A 24329-nucleotide genomic window follows, 5' to 3' on the forward strand; every position below is an offset into this window, starting at 1 on the left:
AGTAAATTTTTTTTTTAAATTGACTAATTTTTCATCTTCTATTCAATGGTGTGCTTAGTTATGCCCGGATATTTCTGAATAATTACCAGTTTACCCTTTTTGCTTTATATGTCTGTTTTACTTTGTTTTGCTATTTCTCCTTCATCTGGACTTCGAATCATGTGATTCTTAAGTCCATCATGATTAGTTTTTTATTGTTTTTCCAATGGTGTGCTCAGTAGCACCCGAATCCATATTTTTGCAAAATGACTATTTTGCCCTTGGGGCTTATTTGTCATATTTTCGATCTTTCGCTTCCGTGTCATTTCTCATTGAGTTTCACGACCTCATGGAAGGTCATCGAAGTTTCTTAGAGGCATGTTGTGCCTTGGGAGACCATTGTTTTATTTTTTGTTTCCGCATCTGGATCCGTTATCGGGTCAATCTTCGGTTTATCATAGGATGCAGTGGCTTGAAAAACCAGGGCCATCACAAAGCGCCACCTATTTAATACTAGTTTTTTCCAGACGACTTGATCATTTTCTACCAGGCATCTACTTTTGAGCTTGTATTTCTTCAGAATATCTTATAAATGTATGAACGGGCCTCTGGGCAATAGATTAATTTACCTAAATCCTCTATTTTTTTCCCTAGAAATACCTGTGCTGTGGATAGTGTTAGATTGTGTCAGTTTCTAGGTATTCAGGAAGAAGGGCTATATGCTAAATATCTGGGTATGCCTATAATTATCGGTCGTTCTAAATGGGATGCGTTCCATTACATTTTATAATGGGTTGCTACTTAACTAATGTACTAGAAATCTATGCTATTGTCTCTAACGGGTAAGGAAATTTTAATTAAAGCAGTGTTGAATGCCTTACCTACATATGTGATGTCTTGTTTTAAGCTGCCCCGTAATCTTTGTAATTCAATTATGAAGCTTATTCGTAGTTTTGGGGTAAAAAGGGTGATTCTCCTACTATTAATTGGGTTAAATGGGATATTTTACGTGCCGATATGGAGGAAGGGGGGTTAGGCTTTCGTAACTTTGAGGCATATAATGAAGCATTGTTGGCTAAATAGGGTTAGAACTTTCAAGTTAACCAACAGGGGTTAGTTTTTCAACTTTTTAAAGCTAAATACTTTTGGACTTGTTCCTTTTTAGAAGCACCTTTGAGATCTAACTTTTCTTGGGCTTGGAGAAGTATTTGGTCTACACAACCTCTTTTTGTTGCTGGTTGTAGATGGGTTTTGGGGAACGGCCAATCTATTAACATTTGGAAGGATCGATGGGTCCCTGGTTTACCTGGTACACTTGTACGGCCGCCTTTTACGGTGACTCCAAATTTTGGTGGAATAGCTATTTAATTCTTAGCATTCTGGTTGGAATGTGGAACTGCTTAATTCTTTATTCCAGCCTTCCATTGTTGATGCTATCTTTGGGTGTAACTTCAGTTTTGTTCTAGGGAAGATAAGTTAGGATGGGATGGTGAGGTCAATGGTGGGTTTTCTGTGAAGTCCGCTTATCATTTGGCTACTTGCATGGCATGGAATGATGCTATCCAATCTTATAACGGTTTCATTTTTGGTCCTCTAAATACTTGTGGTTGGCGTAGCTATGGATATGTAAAGTGTCTCCCAAAGTTTAGCATTTTCTGTGGCAATGTTGTAAACTTGCTCTCCTGGTTCTTCAGCTTCTCCTGGTAGAAGAATCCATTGAGCATTTGTTGCTTCAGTGCCCTCATTCTATCTAGATTTGGAAGTTATTGCCATTGAGGTTTGATTTTATGTCTGACCCTCCTGCATCATTTTAGGATTGGTGGAAGTCTTTAGTGGCCCAATGGGTTCCTCAGAGTGAAGGCAGGATGTGTTGAGTCTAGTGGCGTTTTGTTGCTGGGGTATTTGGAAGGCACAGAATAGATTTGTTTTCTAGGGGGAGCTTTATAACCCTCTTAGGGTTGTTTAGTTGGGCTTCTTCTTAGTTTTGGGAATTTAAGGATTCATCATCTTCTTTTATCTACAGTTTGGCTCCAACTCAGTTGGGTGCTACTTCTGTTTTACCTCCTCTTTTATCCCCTTCACACTACTTGCCCCCTCCTGTGAGTATTGTTAAATGTAAAGTGGATGTATCATTTTGCTCTTCAACACAGGTTAGGGGTAGGGGTAGGGATGGGGGTGTTGTTTTTCGGGACTCCATGGGTAAGATTTTGCAGACAGTGGTTTTTTCTCCTTTTCCGGCTCATAATGTATCTCAGGCAGAGGCTATTTCTCTCTGCAAAGCGGTTTTGTGGGCTTTAAAAATTATTTTGATTAGGTTTGGTTTGAATATGATTCATTGTTGGTGGTTCAGGTGGTGAATTGTGTTGATTGTGGGCCAATTGAAATTCATGTTGTTTCCTTTAATGTGCAAGTGTTGTTTGGGCATTTCTCATTTTCGCATCTTAGTCATGTCCGGCAATGGGGTCGCTCATTCTCTTGCCCAGCTTTCTCATTAGCATATTCAAAATGATATTGCTCTTGCCTTATTCCTGGAGATATTAAGGATTTGGTAGCAAAGGAATGTTTGTGTTGATCTTGTTGCTGTGGTTGTTTACCAGGGTTAAAAATATATATATATATATATATATATATATATATATGTTACTAGAACAAGTAGATTACCCATTTCTTAAGTAGATGACCCATTGTGACCCTGTGACCAATCATAATCTTGGGAATGCAAAGTTCCAAAGTAAGAATTTTTTAAATATGGGTTACACTTGCCAAACAAAAAGGGAGTACAGTTTGAGAATGTCTAGTTTGCTATCACATATACTAACTTCATTTTACCTTTATTTATACGTAGTTTCGCTCAATTCTAAAATAAAAATGGAATTGGGTTTGTATTTACATATTTCTTAATACATTACATATATATCACATGAGATCAATTAAAGTAATTTTGTGTCGATCGAAAAAATTGAGCAGCTCTCCCTAGTCTAACCTAAATTTAGTTTTCTTTAATATGTCAAAAGTGAAAATAAAATAAGCATTTATACATGTTATCATTTCGTCAAAATAATAAGGTGGCTTAAATATATATATATATATATATATATATATATATATATATATATATAGTTACTATTTTGTCAAAAACAAATAGTAAAGTGACAAAAAGACACAGCTTTCAAATAAAAAAAAAGGTCAAGTATAGAAAACACCCCTAAAGTATACTCCCCGTAACACTTTTACCCATATTTGTAAAAGTATGCAAAAAATATCCCTAATTTTTCATATTGTGCAAAAATACCCCTCAATCAAAATTTTGACATAAATTAGTACTATAATACCGGTTTTGTCCTTTATTTGTCCAAAAATGCTCAAGGTGGTATATACGCTACTAATCTCATAGTATAGGGGTGTTACGTACATATTACCTTATATATATTTTTGTTTTTTTAAAAAAAATTTCTTTATAAATATCTCTAAACATTTTTTTTTTTTTTTTGTAACTTTTACAATTTGTTCAATAAGGGTTTGAATTTTTAGAGATTTCAGTTTACTATTTTCTACTAAATTCTTTTTTTCTTTATTTTTTCTTTTTTTTTTTTCATACCAGCATTGTTAATCAATCAAACAAACAAACAAAAAAAGGGAAAAAAATCCCAATATCAATGTGCACTGGTTTTCAGAGTTTGGAGCAGTTTGGTCATCTCAAAAAACTTTTACAACTTTTGTGCACAAAATATTCCCCAATGATTGGATAAAGGACAACTTTTGTGAGCTGGAAATTAAACTTCTTCGCACTAGAGGAAGTTCGATCGATCGAACCTTGGACTTGGATCGATCGAACATAGCTGAGATCTATCGAACTAAAGTTGGATCGATCCTCAATGGTGGCGCCTTTTTGGATAAAAACAAATATGAGATATTTTGAAAATATTTTTGGGAAAAGGACAAAAGTGGTTGGTAGGGTGGTACAATTGGATAAGATCAATCATTTGGATAAGTACAAAGTAGTTCGATCGATCGAAGAATGATGTTGGATCGATCGAACTTTTGAGATCTCTGAAAATGTCATCATAGCTTAAGGTGTTTAAATACGCACTTTTCAGCGCTCATCACACCCCCAAACTTAAATATTATTAGTCCCTAGCAATGAACTAGAAAGTAAAGGAATGAAATGAACAACTATACAACTATGTACTAGAAAGTAATAAATGGGTAACGCCACTTTCGTAGGGAACACGATTACATTTAGCATATGCAACAAGCCTTTTAAATCCCTAGGTTACCCCTAGTAGACGAGTGAAGTCTCGTGAGGGTTTCCAGAAATGATACCATAAACATTAAGCTCATTCTTTCAAAAGAGACACCAATATTGCAAACAAGCATGGGAGAAAACTACCTCAAGTATGCAAATTTTCAAATATTTTCGAACTATCCCCTAAAATTTCAACATCAAACAAACAAGTATGGTCCTTCACACATCAAGAAAATGATCATTCAAATCAAAACAACTCTAAAGTCCTTTTTGAGTGGACCGGAATCAAATATGTTGCTATCTAAGCCAACTAAAGAATTAATCACATCCTTACCCTCAAACTGGCACACAAATCTAGTACCGAACATCAAGACAAAAAGTGGACCTTTTATTAAAGCTTTATTGTTCTAGATGCGCTTATTTTTTACGCTCATTTTTTTTTTAATTTTTTTTTTATTGAGGATCAAAGATGGAAGTATGGTGCAATGTGTTGATCTATTAAGCTTTCTAGTGATTCATGAGGTCGAGCGTTAGGTCAATGACTCCCAAACCAGATGGCTTTAGGGCACTAGGTGTTTAAACACTCGTACAAACTTACAAGCTCAAATCAACTAGGCTACAAATCAAAATAACCTCTATCTAATCATTTCCCACTTCTCACCTTTTGGGAGAAGTCCTCATTTTTTATTAACCTAGAGTTTGGGCCATCCACCTTTTGGCGTGAGAAGTTCAGTGCTTGATGAGGCTAGAATCCCGGCTACTTAATGAAAAGGGGTTGTTATCCACCTTTATCAAGAATTAAAGCTTTCAATGCACTACTAGCTCAATTGGGATATAATCAATTCAATAGTCAACAAAGCATATACCTCACAAATGAATGCTAGTGTGTGCCTGTGCTAGTGTAGAATACAAGAGTCAATCTCAAAACAATCACAAAATTAGGATAATGTGGACCACAAGTCCAAGCAAGATATCAATCTTTCAAAAAATTTACTCCTAAATGGCATCCACAAGGCATACAAGGAGTATTGGACTCTCAAGTCAAGCAATTTTTAAATTCTAAGCAATATAGTCCTCAAACGATCAAAATCATCACTCATGTGGATCAATCATAGAAAATCTCTCAAATACACAAGTCATGCTCAAAATTTTGAATTTAAAAACAAACACTGTAACATTCACCATTACCCCCAAACTTAAATGGCACAGTGTCCTCAATGTGCAAAGAGAACAAAGGGAAAGAGTATACCAGTGCAATTAAGGCAAAGAATGGTTGGGACTAAAGTATCCAAAGTGGGTGGCATGGCCCCCCTAAACTTGGGATTAACTGTGGTCCTGAAATTTGGCACTTGGATAAACTCATCAGATAATAAAATGGCATAATTAGTGCACAGTGGACATGTAAGTGTAAATAAAATAAAGTAGTGAGAGAGGTATAAGGGTGGTCCTGAAAATTATGTAGCATTCTCTCTCACTGTAGTCATTGGATGCACCTGATGGAGTCAAACAGATAGGTATAAGAACATAATAGATGACATCCATAGCAAAAACTTATATAAAGAAAATAAAGTATAGAGTACATCAAAAGATCAAAGCCGACATATTCGGCTACAAATAATACACAGTGATGAAAGTAATAGATATGAATCAGAGAGATGGAGTATAGAGAGATAGAAGGACTGAGAATCTCAGGTAGGTGGGGCAGGACTGGCAGGGTGAGCTCCACGGATATCGTGAGATAAGTCTTAGAGTGCAGTCATAATATCCGTGCGGAATGTAGCAAAATCAGCTCAGTGGTCCACAACATCGGCTTGAATAGCAGCAGTATCAGCTCTGATAGCAACCACTGCATCCTCTAGAGCCTGAAGACGCTCTCCAAAGCTCGGGATCTGACTAGGAGCCTCAGGTATAGATAAATCAGAAGAAAGCTCCAAAGTCTGCTCCTCTACATGAATAGGTGATCCAGCTGGAGAGTACTACTCTGTGTCATCTGCAGGTCACTCTAAATTAATGTCCATACGCTTGGCAACCGGATCAACTAGTGCGTCATCCACTGCTGAGTCTGCTACTGCTGGTGGCTCCACAACCACTAAATCCTCTACCGCCTGTGCGGCGTCCTCCTGTAATCAGGTAATAATAGCATTATAGCTCTTGTCCCAATCCTTCTTCTGGAAAGTACATGTTCCTCTCTCTGGGTGCTCCCGTGGACGGAAAGGATAGCGTTGATCAATCAGGATCTGGGTGATGAGGTGGCCAAATGGTAGGAACTTAGCCCTTTTGGGCCGCTCCTTGCTGATGTAAGTGTCATAGAACTGCCTCATCACGCTCTAGATGAGCGCGGCAATAGATACCCAGTGGCCCGTATAGAATGCGTAGAAGGCTGTTTATAGTCTCCTCACCAATGAATCTTGTGCCCGGCCATATATATGTTCCGAAAGAGAACAGAATCAAAGAACCATAGGTTATCTGGAAGATAAGTGCAGGTGGCGAAAGTCTCACCATCGGCATAGTGACCTGTTAAGAAAACTACCATGTCGGCATAAGAAGGCCTGTATAGCCTAGAATATAGCTCCTGTAACTCCGGAGGGCATCAGTGTGGACAATGGCATGATCTGGCTAGTGTGTCCACAGTAATAGAAATCCAGTGGCCATTTATGGTGGTAATCATCTCTGCCGTGGTACGCGGGGACGGTCGGAGGTTCTGGAAGAGCACCCGAACTAGTCGGGGTAGATTGGCTCAGTAACTGGGGCAAGAATAGTTATAAGGCCCCTCTGGATAATATCATCATAAGTTGATCGGGTCAGCATCAATCTGGAGAAGAAGTCGACATCAAAAACTGACTCATGAGCCACTGTCATCTGTGTATATCTAGGCAATGGCCTGTCACACTCTCGAGCTGGCTGAGGTGGCTGGTGTGGTGGAGATGGTGATGGTGAATGCTCACCCTCAGCCTCATCCTGTGATGGAGATAGAGTGAACGCAGCCTGAGCCTGTGAAGTAGATGGAATATGATTAGCCTCAGCCTCATGAGAAGGTGACTGAGGTGGAGTAGTTTCTGCTAGCTCATCCTGTATAAGGTCATGGTCATAAGAAGGACCGGCCTCGTCATCAAAAGTGTGCCTGCCCCGACAGTGATAGTGTCCATGGGCTACGGTCTTGCGCTTAGTCATGGCCTGAAAAATAATTTAAAACTTGCAAGGGGAGTTAGTGCCAGAATAAAGAATTTAAAGCACAAAATAGAATCATGTATGTCAAGTAAGATAGACAAAACAAATTAATGACATGAATATACAAAAATGATATGATATGAACATGCTAAGCAGTATAAGTGTAAAATGCATCTACTGTGAAAAATCACAGGCATTGGGCATGAATGAGATAGTATGGACACAAGATGAGATGCATGGAATGTGTGTATGAAATCTGTGAAGTTCGATCGATCACAAAAAATGTGAGATCGATCTCAAAACTTCGATCGATCTGAGAAACTGAAAAACTGAGTTCAATCGATCTCTTAAGATCGATCTGAGAAATAAGTTCGATCGATCGAACTATGCGATGTGAAAATCAAAAAGTCATAGATTTGTGACGTGGATAACACAGGGCCTTCACAAACAAGGTCGTGGGCCCAACAACACTTCAAATCATCAATCCTAATTACTCTATGAGGCCCATACTCCCAAAATCAATACAAAAATCAAATATATACAAAACAAATATATAAATATATACAAATATATACACAATGTTTCAAGCTTCAACAATGGAGGTTTTCATCATTAAAACAACATAAATCAAGGATTTAAAACATATATGCATCAATCCGAAGCTTGAAATCAAAGATGGAGTTTGGATCTTACCCAAAATTGAGGAGAGAAGATGAGATGCGAAGAGGTGATGCAGACTCAGATCCGAGAGGAGAAAGAAAGTGGAAGCTTACTAGACCTCGCCGGAGATCTCGCCGGAGACGAAGAAGATGGATGGATGCACAGTGGCGAAGATGAGGAATAAGGGTTTTGAGAATGAGAGGATTGGATCGATCTTTGAAATCAATCTTGAAACCCTCAGTTTTTATTTTTTAAAAACTATCCCCGACTAGTTCGATCGATCGAACTAAATTCTCAAATCGATCGAACTGTGATGATCTTTCTTCAAAGTATTTTTAGATTTTTTTTTTTTTTTTTTTTAAATTTGGAAAGTTAAAATAAAGTCAAAATAGTGAATTGAAGAACAGAGATTGATCTGAACAAATGTTCAATCGATTTGACAGAGGGCTAAAAGTATGCAGGTTTTTGGTTCAAAAATTTGGCTAAGTGTTGGAACTCAAGATCGATCGAACTAGAGGTTTGGATTGATCAAAAAAGCTATGATCGATCTAAGAATAAGTTCGAACGATAGGACAGCGAGGTGATTTGGATGCAGGTGGATGCAAGTCAAAAAAATTTCTAAGTGTTGGATGCAGGTAGAAGTTCGATCAATCGAACTCTCATTTGAGATTGATCGAACTTATGCAAAATGCTCAACTCCAACATGAAAGCTCATGCAATCCTAACCACAGTTCCTTTTAATTCATATGAACCAAAAACAAGTATCTAGACTTCACAAGAAATGAAATTAAAGATAGAAATAAGGGAGGAATAGGGTTTTGACACCCTACGAATACTTTTGCTAGTTTTTAACGTCTCTAGCAAGACATTGGGCTCTTTTAGCCCGGATTAAAGATCTTGTAATGCATCCCCTCCTTGTTGGGATGATCGATGTTTTGAACTCCACCCAACAAATGGTTCTTTGAAGATCTTGTTGAATTTAGCTCAAAAGAAACTTTTGATCCCTTGTCAATGCAATCACAATCTTTGGGCTTCCATGCCCTTTCAAAGTAAGAATTTGAAACAACACTTTGAGAATGCAAGGTTGAAGATGATCCTTTTGAAGTTTTGGTCTTACACAAAAACTCACTTCCTTGACATTGAAAATCATAGCATTTATCTACAACATTAACCTCTCCTTCATATTTGTCAAATGAGCTGGGTATGGGATTGAAGATATTTAACTTCACCTTCATGTGGCCAAATGAGATCTTCATTATCCTCGTCCTACAATTGATGTTGGCATTAGCGGTTGCCATGAAAGGACGGCCAAGGATAATGGGAATTTGGCTTTTAGGATTAGGGACCGATTCCGTGTCAATGACAATGAAATCAACCGGGAAGAAAAATTTGTCAATCTTTATCAAAACATCCTCAATGATACCCTTAGGCTTCTTAATGGATCAATCGGCAAGTTGTAAAACTACCGATGCCAGTCTCAATTCACCTAGGCCCTATTTGACATAAACCGAGTATGGAAGAAGGTTAACACTTGCTCCTAAGTCAAGAAACGCCCGATTAATGATATGATCACCAATAATGCATGAAGTAGTAGGTGAACTAGGGTCCTTAAACTTTGGTAAAGTGTTATGTTGCAAAATTGAGCTCACTTGCTCAGTTAAAACCACTTTTCTTGGTGCTTGGCTCTTGTTCTTCTGCTTTTGGGTGCACAAGTCTTTCAAGAATTTGGCGTAAGCCGGAATTTGCTTAATTGCATCCAAAAGTAGAAGGTTGACGTTCACTTGCCTAAACATTTCCATGATTTCATTGATTTTTGCCTTTTGCTTGTCTTTTGAAATGGATTTTTTTAAGGCATCCGGAAATGGAGCTTTTAGCTCAAACACTTTTACAGCATTTTCTTTTGAAAACTCTTCAACACAAGAATTTTTTAAATCACTTTGTTTCAAATCATTTTTCAACAAAACCGTTTCAAATTCATTTTTCGGCAAATCTTTCTTCAAATCGTTTTCAAAATCATTCTTTAAATCACATTTTGAACCTTTCTCATTCACAAGATAATGTATATGCAATGAATGAGGAATGGGATGTGAAACGGAGGGGTAACAACTTGAGGTTGTACCGGTTCACTCTCTTCATTGAACATTTCAACTTGATTGTCCACAATCCTACCACTCAGCAAGGTAGTTACCGCACTAACATGCTTAATGGTATGGCCTTCAAATGAGGAATGGGTTTCCACAACATATTGTTGCTTAGGTGGGGCATTCATAAGCATCTTTCCCTTCTCTCTTGCATTAAGAGTGCTTGCTATTTGCCCTACTTGGGTTTCTAACTTCGCAATAGATTAAGAGTGGGAATGAAGCGATTTTATGTTTGCCTCAAGAGTTCCCAAAGCATTCAAAACTTTTTCTTCAAAGGCGGGACTCCTAGAATTTCCTCTAGAATAAGATTGGTTGGGAAAATGAGAGTTAGCAAATTGATTCCCTTTTGATTGATAAGGTCTATAACCTTGGGATCCTTGGCTTTGAAGTGGAGGTGGAATGTACTTCCCTTGAAAACCGCCTTGGGAAGGGTTTGAGCCCTCTCCTTGCTTTTTCCAAGACAAATTCGGATGATCTCTCCAACTTGGATTATAATGAGTACCATAAGGATTGTTTCCTTGGTTCACAAAAGCTGCATTGACTTGTTCATTAAGTTCATTTTGCACTTGTCTGTGAGGACAACGAGAAGTAGAATGAAGAACACTAGAACAAGTCATACATGATTCATTCGATGCACGATGAGAATGGTTAGTGAAGGAAGATACTTGGTTCACCGAGTTTTGGTTAATCAAAAATTGATCAAACCTTTGAGATAAAGACTTCATTTCGGTGCCTATTTCATTTGAGTAGTCGACTTGATGTAATCCAATACTCTTTCTACCTTGTGAATTTTTACCATTCTTGGATGATAATGTTCTATGCAATGAATTTTCACTCATGCTCTCATAAAGATGCCACACGTCATCCTCATGCCTATCAATGTAAGAGCCACCTATGGAAGCATCAACCATGCCTTTGTAATTGTCCGATAAGCTCTCAAAGAAATATTGAACTAATTTCCATTTGGGCATGTCATGATGTGGACACTTCCTAAGCAATTCATTAAACCGTTCCATTGCCTCTTGAAATGTTTCTCCATCCCTATATGAAAATTCTCGAATTGAGGTTCTCATAGCATTGGTCTTAGAAACCGGATCGTACTTCTTCAAGAACTCTTGTTGCATTTCTGCCCAAGAAGTTATTGAAAAAGTCCTAAGATTGTTAAACCAATATTTTGCCTTGTCTTTAAGGGTAAATGGAAAAAGTTTAAGCCTTAAGACCTCTTCCGGCATGTCCGTATATTTTACAGTGGAACATACTTCAAGAAACTCATCCAAATGCTTGTAAGGTTCTTCACTTGGAAGTCCATGATAGTTAGGAAGCATTTGAATGGTTTGTGGCTTAATTTCATAGTGATGTGCTCTAAATGGTGGCAATTGAATGCATGTGGGTGCATTATATTCATTAGGCACATAGTGATCTCTTAAAGCAAGGGGATGATTAGCAATTGGAGGTGCAATATGGGCACCTTGGTTGCCTTGAATGATGGGAGGTGGTGGAGCATAGATTGGCCTTGGCATTCCCAATGGAACTTGGCCTTGTTGTTGTGGTGGATAAATATATGGCCTTGGCATGCCTAATGGAACTTGCATGCTATTATGATGCACATTTGGGTGGAGGATACCTTGTTGGTCTATGTGACCAAGGTCCTCCACATGGTCCTCATTGTGTCCTTCCATTGATGCAATGGATTGACTAGAACTGCCTCTCCCCCTAGGGTTTCGAACAATGGATTCAAGATGAAAATTTAAAGGGACAAGAGTGGGTCTCAATGATCTACGACCATGTATGCATAATACAACACAATAAGCAATAACAACAAACACTTCACCTTCACAACAATTCAATAATTAACAAACTTCCTCCACATACAATGTCCATATCCCATACTTTAACAAAATGCAAGAAAAGTATATTGCCTCCACGCGGGCTCACGATTTATCTAAGAATTGAATTACAAGCCTCCACGCGGGCCGAAGATTTAACTAAGGGCTTGTTTAAAGAAAAGCTCACAAAGGTCCTTTAGCACTTCAACTCCAAATTTATAGCTTAGCTTAGCAATTTTTTTTTTTTTTTAGTCTTTTTCCTTGCTTTCTTAGCACCTTTGCTTGAATGCTCCTTTGTTTACTTCCTAGCTCAATGCTCCTTGTCAATTAAGAACAAGCACAATAAGTAACAAAAATTGAAAACAAAGTAAAGACACGATCAAACGAGTACTAATTCTTAATGGATTCCACAAATACGACGTTGCCAATCAATCAATCCCCGGCAACGACGCCAAAAACTATGGTGTCTTTCTTGGTGATCGCACAAAACAATGCATAAAACTTTGAGTTTGGAAATTAGTGTCAAGTAGGCACCATAATTTAAAGTTATAAACCGCTTAACACCTATACTATGTAGTATGAGTGAGAAGGGATCGTCCTAAGGGATTGAGTTGTCGTACTAGCTTGAGGAATCACAATTAGGTTTAATAGGTCAAGTGATCAAACAAATAGTTTGTCGGTTGATTAAACTAAAGAGCAAATTAAACTAAATAATTGAATGCAATAAAGAGTAAGTAAGAGAGAGAGATCCTGGGGTTTAGAGGCCACCACCAAAAAATACTTTTCTACACCCTTAACAAGTGACTAATGAGGGAAATATGTGTTGCAATATTGATGTCTGTGTGTGTTTGGTTGATTCAAATAGGAAGGATGACAAATTAAGTATATATTGTCTAAGCAACATGTGAAAAACATAATATATCTAACAATTAAGTATATATTGTCTAAGTAGCATGTGTAAAGCACAATATATATAGCAAGTCATTAATCATTTCACTTAGCTCACAAGCCAAATACACCACAAGGTTAAAAACATATGCTACATGTATTCAAAAGTATGAAACATTAAACAACAAGCATGGATTGTCCTCCCATCTAACAACTATACTACCACTACACTACAATTAAGCTACTGATATGAAATTAAACTAATTAAACTAAGGGAGAGGCACAATCTATCAAGCAACGAGGATGAACCATCAAAAAAATTACAAGAGCATTCAATTAAGCACTTTGTTTTGACAATCTCTATATCTATGGCATTAATACACATGGACATGCATCAATAACACAAAAAATAGAGACAAACACAGGAACATCTATTCTAGCATACATAGACATATTGATAGAATGAAATGATCAATTGGAAGCATTAACCTATATAAATCATTGAATAAACAAGATCTATATATATATAAGTGCCAAAACATGTATTACAACACTAATCCCTCAATAATACACAAAATCAAGATGTAGAAAGCATGCTTGGGGCTAACTCTAGCCCCAAGAGGATGTCTAGCCACTCATGGTAATGCTTCTCCAACCCTCAAGGGCACACTCCATGGAAGAAATCTGCTCTTTGGTTGATGAAGAGCTCCCAAGCTTGTGTCTCTAGCCTTCTCATCATTTCTTCCTCCCTAAGAATAGCCTCTCTTGTGATAAATGGATCCTCCTTAAAAAGTGCATCATATTCTATATATAGGTAGGTGAAGTGACACACAAAATAAGCTGGGGTCGTGCACAAAATATTCCCCAATGATTGGATAAAGGACAACTTTTGTGAGTTGGAAATTAAACTTTTTCGCATTAGAGGAAGTTCGATCGATCGAACCCCGGACTTGGATCGATCGAACATAGCTGAGATCTTTCAAACTGAAGTTGGATTGATCCTCAATGGCGGCGCCTTTTTGGATAAAAACAAATCTGAGATATTTCGAAGCTATTTTTGGGAAAAGGACAAAAGCGGTTGGTAGGGTGGTACAATTGGATAAGATCAATCATTTGGATAAGTACAAGGTAGTTCGATCAATCGAAGAATGATGTTAGATCGAACGAACTTTCGAGATCTTTGAAAATGTCATCATAGCTCAGATCCATCTTGAAATGCTGAGATCGATTATGTTAGATTGATTGAACTTTGATCTGAGATCGATAAAAAATGTTGAATTCCACCATTTGCTTCCTTTTGCTTCTACTTGACTCCTTTCTTTGATTCAGCCCAGAATTACTTCATTTTTGCTCTTATTTGGCTGAGTTAGCTTATTTTCGGGATAAGTGCCTGAAAATAGAAATAATACGAAATCAATCTAAAACGATAAAGTAAGATAGATAAAGGTACTAGAATACCTAAGCTTAAGGTATTTAAATACGCACTTTTCAGCGCTCATCACACTCCCAAACTTAAATATTGCTAGTCCCTAACAATGAACTAGAAAGTAAATGAATGAAATGAGAAACTATACAACTATGTACTAGAAAGTAATAAATGGATAACGCCATTTTCGTAGGGAACACGATTACATTTAGCATATGCAACAAGCCTTTTAAACCCCTAGGTTACCCCTAGTGGACAAGTGAAGTCTCATGAGGGTTTCCAGAAATGATACCCACAAAAATTAAGCTCATTCTTTCAAAAGAGACACCAATATTGCAAACAAGCATTGGGAGAAAACTACCTCAAGTATGCAATTTTTCAAACATTTTTGAGCAATCTCCTAAAATTTCAACATCAGGCAAACAAGTATGGTCCTCCATTCATTAAGAAAATGATCATACAAATTAAAACAACTCTAGAATCCTTTTTGAGTGGACCGGCATCAAATATGTTGCTATCTAAGCCAACTAAAGAATTAATCACATCTTTACCCTCAAACTAGCACACAAATCTAGTACCGAACATCAAGACAAAAAGTGGACCTTTTATTAAAGCTTTATTGTTCTAGGTGTGCTTATTCTTTTAGCTCGTTTTTTTTTTTTTTTTTTATTTTTATTTTTTTATTGAGGATCAAAGATGGAAGTATGGTGCAATGTGTTGATCTATTAAGCTTTCTAGCGATTCATGAGGTCGAGCGTTAGGTCAATGACTCCCAAACCAGATGGCTTTAGGGCACTAGGTGTTCAAACACCCCTACGGACTTACAAGCTCAAATCAACTAGGCTACAAATCAAAACAAACTCCATCTAATCATTTCCCACTTCTCCCCTTTTGGGAGAAGTCCTCACTTTTTATTGCTTTTGCAATTTATTTTTTTATTTTTTTTTTTAAGTCCAATTATTAACCTAGAGTTTAGGCCCTCCACCTTTCAGCGCGAGAAGTTCAGTGCTTGATGAGGCTAGAATCCCAGCTACTTAGTGAAAAGAGGTTGTTATCCACCTTTATTAAGAATGAAAGCTTTCAATGCACTATTAACTCAATTGGGATATAACCAATTCAATAGTTAACAAAGCATGTACCCCACAAATGAATGCTAGTGTGCGCCTGTACTAGTGTAGCTAACTAGAGTGAATCTCAAAACAATCACAAAATCAGGATGATGTGGACCACAAGTGCAAGCAACATATCAATCTTTCGAAAAATTTACTCCTTAATGGCATCCGCAAGGCATACAAGGAGTATTGGACTCTCAAGGCAAGCAATTTTTAAATTCTGAGCAATATAGTCCTCAAAAGATCAAAATCATCACTAATATGGACCAATCATAGAAAATCTCTCAAATACACAAGTCATGCTCAAAATTTTGAATTTAAAAACAAACACTGTAACATTCACAATTACCCCCAAACTTAAATGGCACAGTGTCCTCAATGTGCAAAGAGAACAAAGGGAAAGAGTATACCAGTGCAATTAAGGCAAAGAATGGCTGGGACTAAAGTATCCAAAGTGGGTGGCATGGCCACCCCAAACTTGGGATTAACTGTGGTCCTGAGATTTGGCACTTGGATAAACTCATCAGATAACAAAACGGGATAATCAATGCACAGTGGACATGTAAGTGTAAATGAAATAAAGCAGTGAGAGAGGTATAAAGGTGGTCCTGAAAATTATGTAGCATTTTCTCTCAAAGTAGTCATTAGATGCAACTGATGGAGTCAAACAGATAGATATAAGAACATAATAAATGATATCCATAGCAAAAACATATATAAAAAAAGGTAAAGTATAGAGTACATCAAAAGATCAAAGCCGACATATCCCGCTGCAAATAATATACAGTGATGAAAGTAACAGATATGAATCAGAGAGATAGAGTATAGAGAGATTGAAAAAGTGAGAATCTCAGGTAGGTGGGGCAGGACTGGCAGGGCGAGCTCCACCGATATTATGACATCCGTGCGGAATGTAGCAAAATCAGCTCGGTGGGCCACAACATCAACTGGAATTGCAGCAGTATCAAGTCTGATAGAAACCACTGCATCCTCTAGAGCTTGAAGACGCTCTCCAAAACTGGGGATCTGACTAGGAGCCTCAGGTATGGATGAATCAGAAGAAAGATCCTGAGTCTGCTCCTCTACATGAATGGGTGATCCAGCTGGAGAGCGTTGTTCTGCGTCATCTGCAAGTCACTCTAAATCAATGTCCATGCGCTCTGCAACCGAATCAACTTGTGCGTCATCTGCTACCGGGTCTGCTGCTGCTGCTGCTGGCTCCTCAGCCTCTAAATCCTCTGTCGCCTGTGCGGCGTCCTCCTGTAATCGGGTAATAATAGCATTATAGCTCTTGTCCCAATCCTTCTTCTAGAAAGTACATGTTCCTCTCTCTAGGCACTCCTGTGGATGGAAAGGATAGCGCTGATTAATCAAGATTTGGGTGATGAGGTGGCCAAATGGTAGGAACTTGGCCCTTTTCGGCCGCTCCTTGTTGATGTAAGTGTCATAGAGCTGCCTCATCACGCTCCAAGTGAGCACGGGAAAAGATACCCAGTGGCCTGTGTAAAATGCATAGAGGGCTTCAAATAGTCTCCTCGTCGATGAATCTTATGCCCAACCATATATATGTTCCGAAAGAGAATGGAATCAAAGAACCATAGGTCATCTGGAAGATAAGTGCGGGTGGCGAAAGTCTCACCATCGGCATAATGACCTGTTAAGAAAACTGCATGTCGGCCTAAGAATGCCTCTATAGCCTAGAATATAGCTCCTGTAGCTCTGGAGGGCATCAGTGCAAACAATGGCATGATATGGCCAGTGTGTCCACAGTAATAGAAATCTGGTGGCCATCTATGGTGGTAATCATCTCTACCGTGGTACGCGGGGATGGTCGGTGGTTCTAGAAGAACACCCGAGCTAGCCGCGGGTAGACTAGCTCAGTAACTGGGGCAAGAATAGCTGCAAGGCCCCTCCGGATAATATCATCATAAGCTGATCGGGGTAGCACCAATCTAAAGAAGAAGTTGACATCAAAAACTGACTCATGAGCCACTGTCATCTATGTATATCTAGGCAATGGCCTGTCACACTCTCGAGCTGTCTTAGGTGGCTGGTGTGGTGGAAATGGTGATGGTGAATGCTTAGCCTCAGCCTCATCCTATGATGGAGATGAAGTGAACGCAGCCTGAGCCTGTCAAGTAAATGGAATATGATTAGCTCAGCCTCATGAGAAGGTGACTGAGGTGGAGTAGTCTCTGCTGGCTTATCCTGTATAGGGTCATGGTCATAAGAAGGACCGGCCTCATCATCAAAAGTGTGCCTTCCCCGGTGGTGTTAGTGTCCGCGGGCTACGGTCTTGCACTTAGTCATGGCCTGAAAAACAATTTAAAACTTGCAAGGGGAGTCAGTGCCAAAATAAAGAATTTAAAGCACAAAATAGAATCATGTATGTCAAGTAAGATAGACAAAACAAATTAATGACATAAATCTACAAAAGTGATATGATGTGAACATGCCAAATAGTATAAGTGTAAAATGCATCTAATGTTGAAATCACAGGCATTGGGCATGAATGAGATAGGATGGACACAAGATAAAATGCATAGAATGTGTGTATGAAATCTGTGAAGTTCGATCGATCACAAAAAATGTGAGATCGATCTCAAAACTTCGATCAATCTGAGAAACTGAAAAACTGAGTTCGATCGATCTCTCAAGATCAATCTGAGAAATAAGTTTGATTGATCGAACTGTGCGATGTGAAAATCGAAAAGTCACAGATATGTGATGTGGATGACACGGGGCCTTCACGAACAAGGTCATGGGCCCAACAACACTTCAAATCATCAAACCTAATCACTCTATAAGGCCCATACTCCCAAAATCAATTCAAAAATAAAATATATACAAAACATATATATAAATATATATACAAATATATACACAATGTTTCAAGCTTCAATAATAGAGGTTTTCATCATTAAAACAACATGAATTAAGGATTTAAAACATATATGCATCAATCCGAAGCTTGAAATCAAAGATGGAGTTCGGATCTTACCCCCAAAATTGAGGAGAGAAGATGAGATACGAAGAGGTGATGCAAACTCAAATCCGAGAGGAGAAAGAAAGTGGAAGCTTACTGGATCTCACCGAAGATCTTGCCAGAGATGAAAAAGATGGATGGATGCAGAGTAGTGAAGATGAGGAACAAGGGTTTTGAGAATGAGAGGGTTGGATCGATCTTTGAAATCGATCTTGAAACCCTCGGTTTCTATTTTTTAAAAACTGTCCCCGACTAGTTCGATCGATCGAACTGAATTCTCAGATCGATCGAACTGTGATGATCTTTCATCAAGTATTGTTGGATTTTTTTTTTTTTTAAATTTGGAAGGTTAAAATAAAGTCAAAATAGTGAATTGAAGAACAGAGATCGATCTAAGCAAATGTTCGATCGATCTGATAGAGGGCTAAAAGTATGCAGGTTTTTGGTTTAAAATTTTGGCTAAGTGTTGGAACTCAAGATCGATCGAACTTGAGGTTTGGATCGATCGAAAAAGTTATGAGTGATCTGAGAACAAGTTTGAATGATGGGATAGGGAGGTGATTTGGATGCAGGTGGATGCAGGTCGAAAATTTTTTTTAAGTGTTGGATGCAGGTAGAAGTTCAATCGATCGAATTCTCATTTGAGATCGATCAAACTTATGCAAAATGCTCAACTCCAATATGAAAGCTCATGCAATCCTAACCATAGTTCCTTCTAATGCATATGAACCAAAAACAAGTATCTAGACTTCGCAATAAATGAAATTAAAGATAGAAATGAGGGAGGAATAGGGTTTTGACACCCTACGAAAACTTTTGCTAGTTTTTAACGTCTCTAGCAAGACATTGGGCTCTTTCAGCCCAGATTAAATATCTTGTAATGCATCCCCTCCTTGTTGGGGTGATAGATGCTTTAAACTCCACCCAACAAATGGTTCTTTGAAGAACTTGTTGAATTTAGCTCAAAAGAAACTTTTGATCCCTTGTCAATAAATCACAATCTTTGGGCTTCCATGCCCTTTCAAAGTAAGAATTTGAAATAACACTTTGAGAATGCAAGGTTAAAGATGATCCCTTTAAAGTTTTGGTCTTCCATAAAAGTTCACTTCCTTGACATTGAAGATCATAGCATTTATCTACAACATTAACCTCTCCTTCATATTTGTCAAATGAGCTGGGTGTGGGATTGAAGATATTCAACTTCACCTTCATGTGGCCAAACAAGATCTTCATTATCCCCGTCCTACAAATGATGTTTGCATTAGCGGTTGCCAAGAAAGGACGGCCAAGGATAACGGGAATTTGGCTTTTAGGATTAGGGACCGGTTCCGTGTCAATGACAACGAAATCAACAGGGAAGAAAAATTTGTCAATCTTTATCAAAACATCCTCTATGATACCCCTAGGCTTCTTAATGGATCGGTCGGCAAGTTGTAAAACTACCGACGTCAGTTTCAATTCACCTAGGCCCAATTTGACATAAACCGAGTGTGGAAGAAGGTTAACACTTGCTCCTAAGTCAAGAAGCGCCCGATTAATGATATGATCACCAATAATGCATGAAGTAGTAGGTGAACTGGGGTCCTTAAACTTTGGTAAAGTGGTATGTTGCAAAATTGAGCTCAGTTGCTCGGTTAAAACCACTTTTCTTGGTGCTTGGCTCTTGTTCTTCCGCTTTTGGGTGCACAAGTCTTTCAAGAATTTGGCGTAAGCCAATATTTGCTTGATTGCATCCAAAAGTGGAAGATTGACTTTCACTTGCCTAAACATTTTCACGATTTCATTGGTTTTTGCCTTTTGCTTGTCTTTTGAAATGGATCCTTTTAAGGTATCTGGAAATGGAGCTTTTGGCTCCAACACTTTTTCATCATTTTCTTTTGCAAACTCTTCAACACAAGAATTTTTTAAATCACTTTGTTTCAAATCATTTTTCAACAAAATCTTTTCAAATTCATTTTTTGGCAAATCTTTCTTCAAATCATTTTCAAAATCATTATTCAAATCACATTTTGAAGCTTTCTCATTCATAAGATCATGTATATCCAATGAAGGAGGAATGGGATGTGAAACGGGACGGGTAACAACTTGAGGTTGTACCGGTTCACTCTCTTCTTTGAACATTTCAACTTGATTGTCCACAATCTTACCACTCCGCAAGGTAGTCACCGCACTAACATGCTCAATGGTATGGCCTTCCGATGAGGAATGGGTTTCCATAACACATTGTTGCTTAGGTGGGGCATTCATAGGCATCTTTCCCTTCTCTCTTGCATTAAGAGTGCTTGCTATTTGCCCTACTTGGGTTTATAGCTTCGCAATAGATTAAGAGTGGGAATGAAACAATTGTGTGTTTGCCTCAAGAGTGCCCAAAGCATTCAAAACTTTTTCGTCAAAGGCGGGACTTTTAGCTTGTCCTTGGGAATAAGATTGGTTGGGAAAATGAGAGTTAGCAAATTGATTCCCTTGTGATTGATAAGGTCTATAGCCTTGGGATCATTGGCTTTGAAGTGGAGGTGGAATATACTTCCCTTGAAAACCGCCTTGGGAAGGGTTTGAGCCCTCTCCTTGGTTTTCCCAAGAGAAATTCGGATGATCTCTCCAACTTGGATTATAATGAATACCGGTTTTCCCAAGAGAAATTCAGATGATCTCTCCAACTTGGATTGTAATGAATACCATAAGGATTGTTCACTTGGTCACAAAAACTGCATTGACTTTTTCATTAGGTTCATTTTGCACTTGTCCGTGAGGACAATGAGAAGTAGAATGAAGAACACTAGAACAAGTCATACATGATTCATTCAATGCACGATGAGAATGGTTAGGGAAGGAAGATACTTGGTTCGCCAAGTTTTAGTTAATCAAAAATTGATCAAATCTTTGAGATAAAGACTTCATCTCAGCGGCTATTTCATTTGAGTGGTTGACTTGATGTAATCCAACACTCTTCCTACCTTGTGAATTTCTACCATTCTTGGATGATAATGTTCTATGCAATATATTTTCACTCATGCTCTCATAAAGACGCCACACGTCATCCTCATGCCTATCAATGTAAGAGCCACCCATGGAAGCATCAACCATGCCTTTGTAATTGTCCGATAAGCTCTCAAAGAAATATTGAACTAATTTCCATTTGGGCATGTCATGATGTGGACACTTCCTAAGCAATTCATTAAACCGTTCCCATGTCTCATGAAATATTTCTCCATCCCCATGTGAAAATTCTCGAATTGAGGTTCTCATGCCATTGGTCTTAGAAACCGGATAGTACTTCTTCAAGAACTTTTGTTGCATTTCTGCCCAAGAAGTTATTGAAAAAGGCCTAAGATTGTTAAACCAATATTTTGCCTTGTCTTTAAGGGTAAATGGAATAAGTTTAAGCCTTAAGACCTCTTCCGGCATGTCCGTATATTTTACGGTGGAACATACTTCAAGAAACTCATCCAAATGCTTGTAAGGTTCTTCACTTGGAAGTCCATGATAGTTAGGAAGCATTTGAATGGTTTTTGGCTTAATTTCATAGTGATGTGCTCTAAATGGTGGCAATTGAATGCATGTGGGTGCATTATATTCATTAGGCACATAGTAATCTCTTAAAGCAAGGGGAGGATTAGCAATTGGAGGTGCAATATGGGCACCTTGGTTGCCTTGAATGATGGGAGGTGGTGGAGCATAGATTGGCCTTGGCATTCCCAATAGAACTTGGCCTTGTTGTTGTGGTGGATGAACATATGGCCTTGGCATGCCTAGTGGAACTTGCATGTTATCATGATGCACATTTGGGTAGAGGACACCTTGTTGGTTTATGTGACCAAGATCCTCCACATGGTCCTCCTTGTGCCCTTCCATTGATACAATGGATTGACTAAAACTACCTCTCCCCCTAGGGTTTCGAACAATGGATTCAAGATGAAAATTTAAAGGGACAAGAGTGGGTCTCAATGATCTACGACCATGCATGCATAATGCAACACAACAAGCAATAACAACAAATACTTCACCTTCACAACAATTCAATAATTAACAAACTTCCTCCACATACAATGTCCATACTCCCATGCTTTAACAAAATGCAAGAAAAGTAAATTGCCTCCACGCGGGCTCACGATTTATCTAAGAATTGAATTACAAGCCTCCACGCGGGCCGAAGATTTAACTAAGGGCTTGTTTAAAGAAAAGCTCACAAAGGTCCTTTAGCACTTCAACTCCAAATTTATAGCTTAGCTTAGCAATTTTTTTTTTTTTTTTAGTCTTTTTCCTTGCTTTCTTAGCACCTTTGCTTACTTCCTAGCTCAATGATCCTTGTCAATCAAGAACAAACACAATAAGTAACAAAAATTGAAAACAAAGTAAAGACACGATCAAAAGAGTACTAATTCCTAATTGATACCACAAATACGACGTTGCCAATCAATCAATCCCCGGCAATAGTGCCAAAAACTGTGGTGTCTTTCTCGGTGATCGCACAAAATAATGCATAAAACTTTGAGTTTGGAAATTAATGTCAAGTGGGCACCATAATTTAAATTTATAAACCGCTTAACACCTATAATATGTAGTATGAGTGAGAAGGGATCATCCCAAGGGATTGAGTTATCGTACTAGCTTGAGGAATCACAATTAGGGTTAGTAGGTCGGGTGAACACACAAATAGTTTGTTGGTCGATTAAACTTGAGAGCAAATTAAACTAAATAATTGAATGAAATAAAGAGTAAGTAAGAGAGAGAGATCTTTGGGTTTAGAGGTCACCACCAAATAATACTTTTCTACACCCTTAACAAGTGACTAATAAGGGAAATGTGTGTTGCAATATTGATGTGTGTGTGTGTTTGGTTGATTCAATTAGCAAGGATGACAAATTAAGTATATATTGTCTAAGCAACATGTGAAAAGCACAATATATCTAACAATTAAGTATATATTGCCTAAGTAGCATATGAAAAGCACAATATATCTAGCAAGTCATTAATCCTTTCTTTAAGCTCACAAGCCAAATACACCACAAGGTTAGAAACATATGATACTTGCATTCAAAAGTATGGAACATCAAACAACAAGCATGGATTGTCCTCCCATCTAACAACTATACTACAACTACTTTACAATTAAGCTAATGACTTGAAATTAAACTAATTAAACTTAGGGAGAGGCACAATCCATCAAGCAATGAGCATGAAGCATCAAGAAAATTACAAGAGCATTCCATTAAGCACTATGTTTTGACAATCTCTAGATCTATGGCATTAATACACATAAACATGCATCAATAACACAAGAAATAGAGATATACATATGAACATCTATTCTAGCATACATAGACATATGGATAGAATGAAATGATCAATTGGAAGCATTAGCCCACATAAATCATTTAATAAACAAGATCTATATATATATAAGTGCCAAAACATGTATTACAACACTAATCCCTCAATAATATACAAAATCAAGATGTAGAAAGCATGTTTGGGGCTAACTCTAGCCCCAAGAGGATGTCTAGCCACTCATGGTAATGCTTCTCTAACCCTCAAGGGTAAACTCCATGGAAGAAATCTACTCCTTGGTTGATGAAGAGCTCCCAAGCTTGTGTCTCTAGCCTTCTCATCATTTCTTCCTCCCTAAGAATAGCCTCTCTTGTGATAGATGGATCCTCCTCAAAAAGTGTATCATATTCTATATATAGGTTAGTCAAGTGACACACAAAATGAGCTGGGGTCATGCACAAAATATTCCCCAGTGATTGGATAAAGTACAACTTTTATGAGCTGGAAATTAAACGTTTTCGCATTAGAGGAAGTTCGATCGATCGAACCTTGGAGTTGGATCAATCGAACATAGCTGAGATCTATCGAACTGAAGTTGGAACAATCCTCAATGGCAGCACCTTTTTGGA

General features: G+C 38.1%; 1 pseudogene; it reads left to right on the forward strand.

Moving 5' to 3' along the window:
* Window positions 1-21574: 21574 nt before the first annotated feature.
* On the forward strand, window positions 21575-21673 carry LOC132298051 (small nucleolar RNA R71; annotated as a pseudogene).
* Window positions 21674-24329: the final 2656 nt, after the last annotated feature.

This window comes from Cornus florida, unplaced genomic scaffold (assembly GCF_030987335.1).
Source record: "Cornus florida cultivar Cherokee Brave unplaced genomic scaffold, ASM3098733v1 CherokeeBrave_3.0.0_Hap2_Chr02, whole genome shotgun sequence".
Classification (NCBI taxonomy): Eukaryota; Viridiplantae; Streptophyta; class Magnoliopsida; order Cornales; family Cornaceae; genus Cornus; species Cornus florida.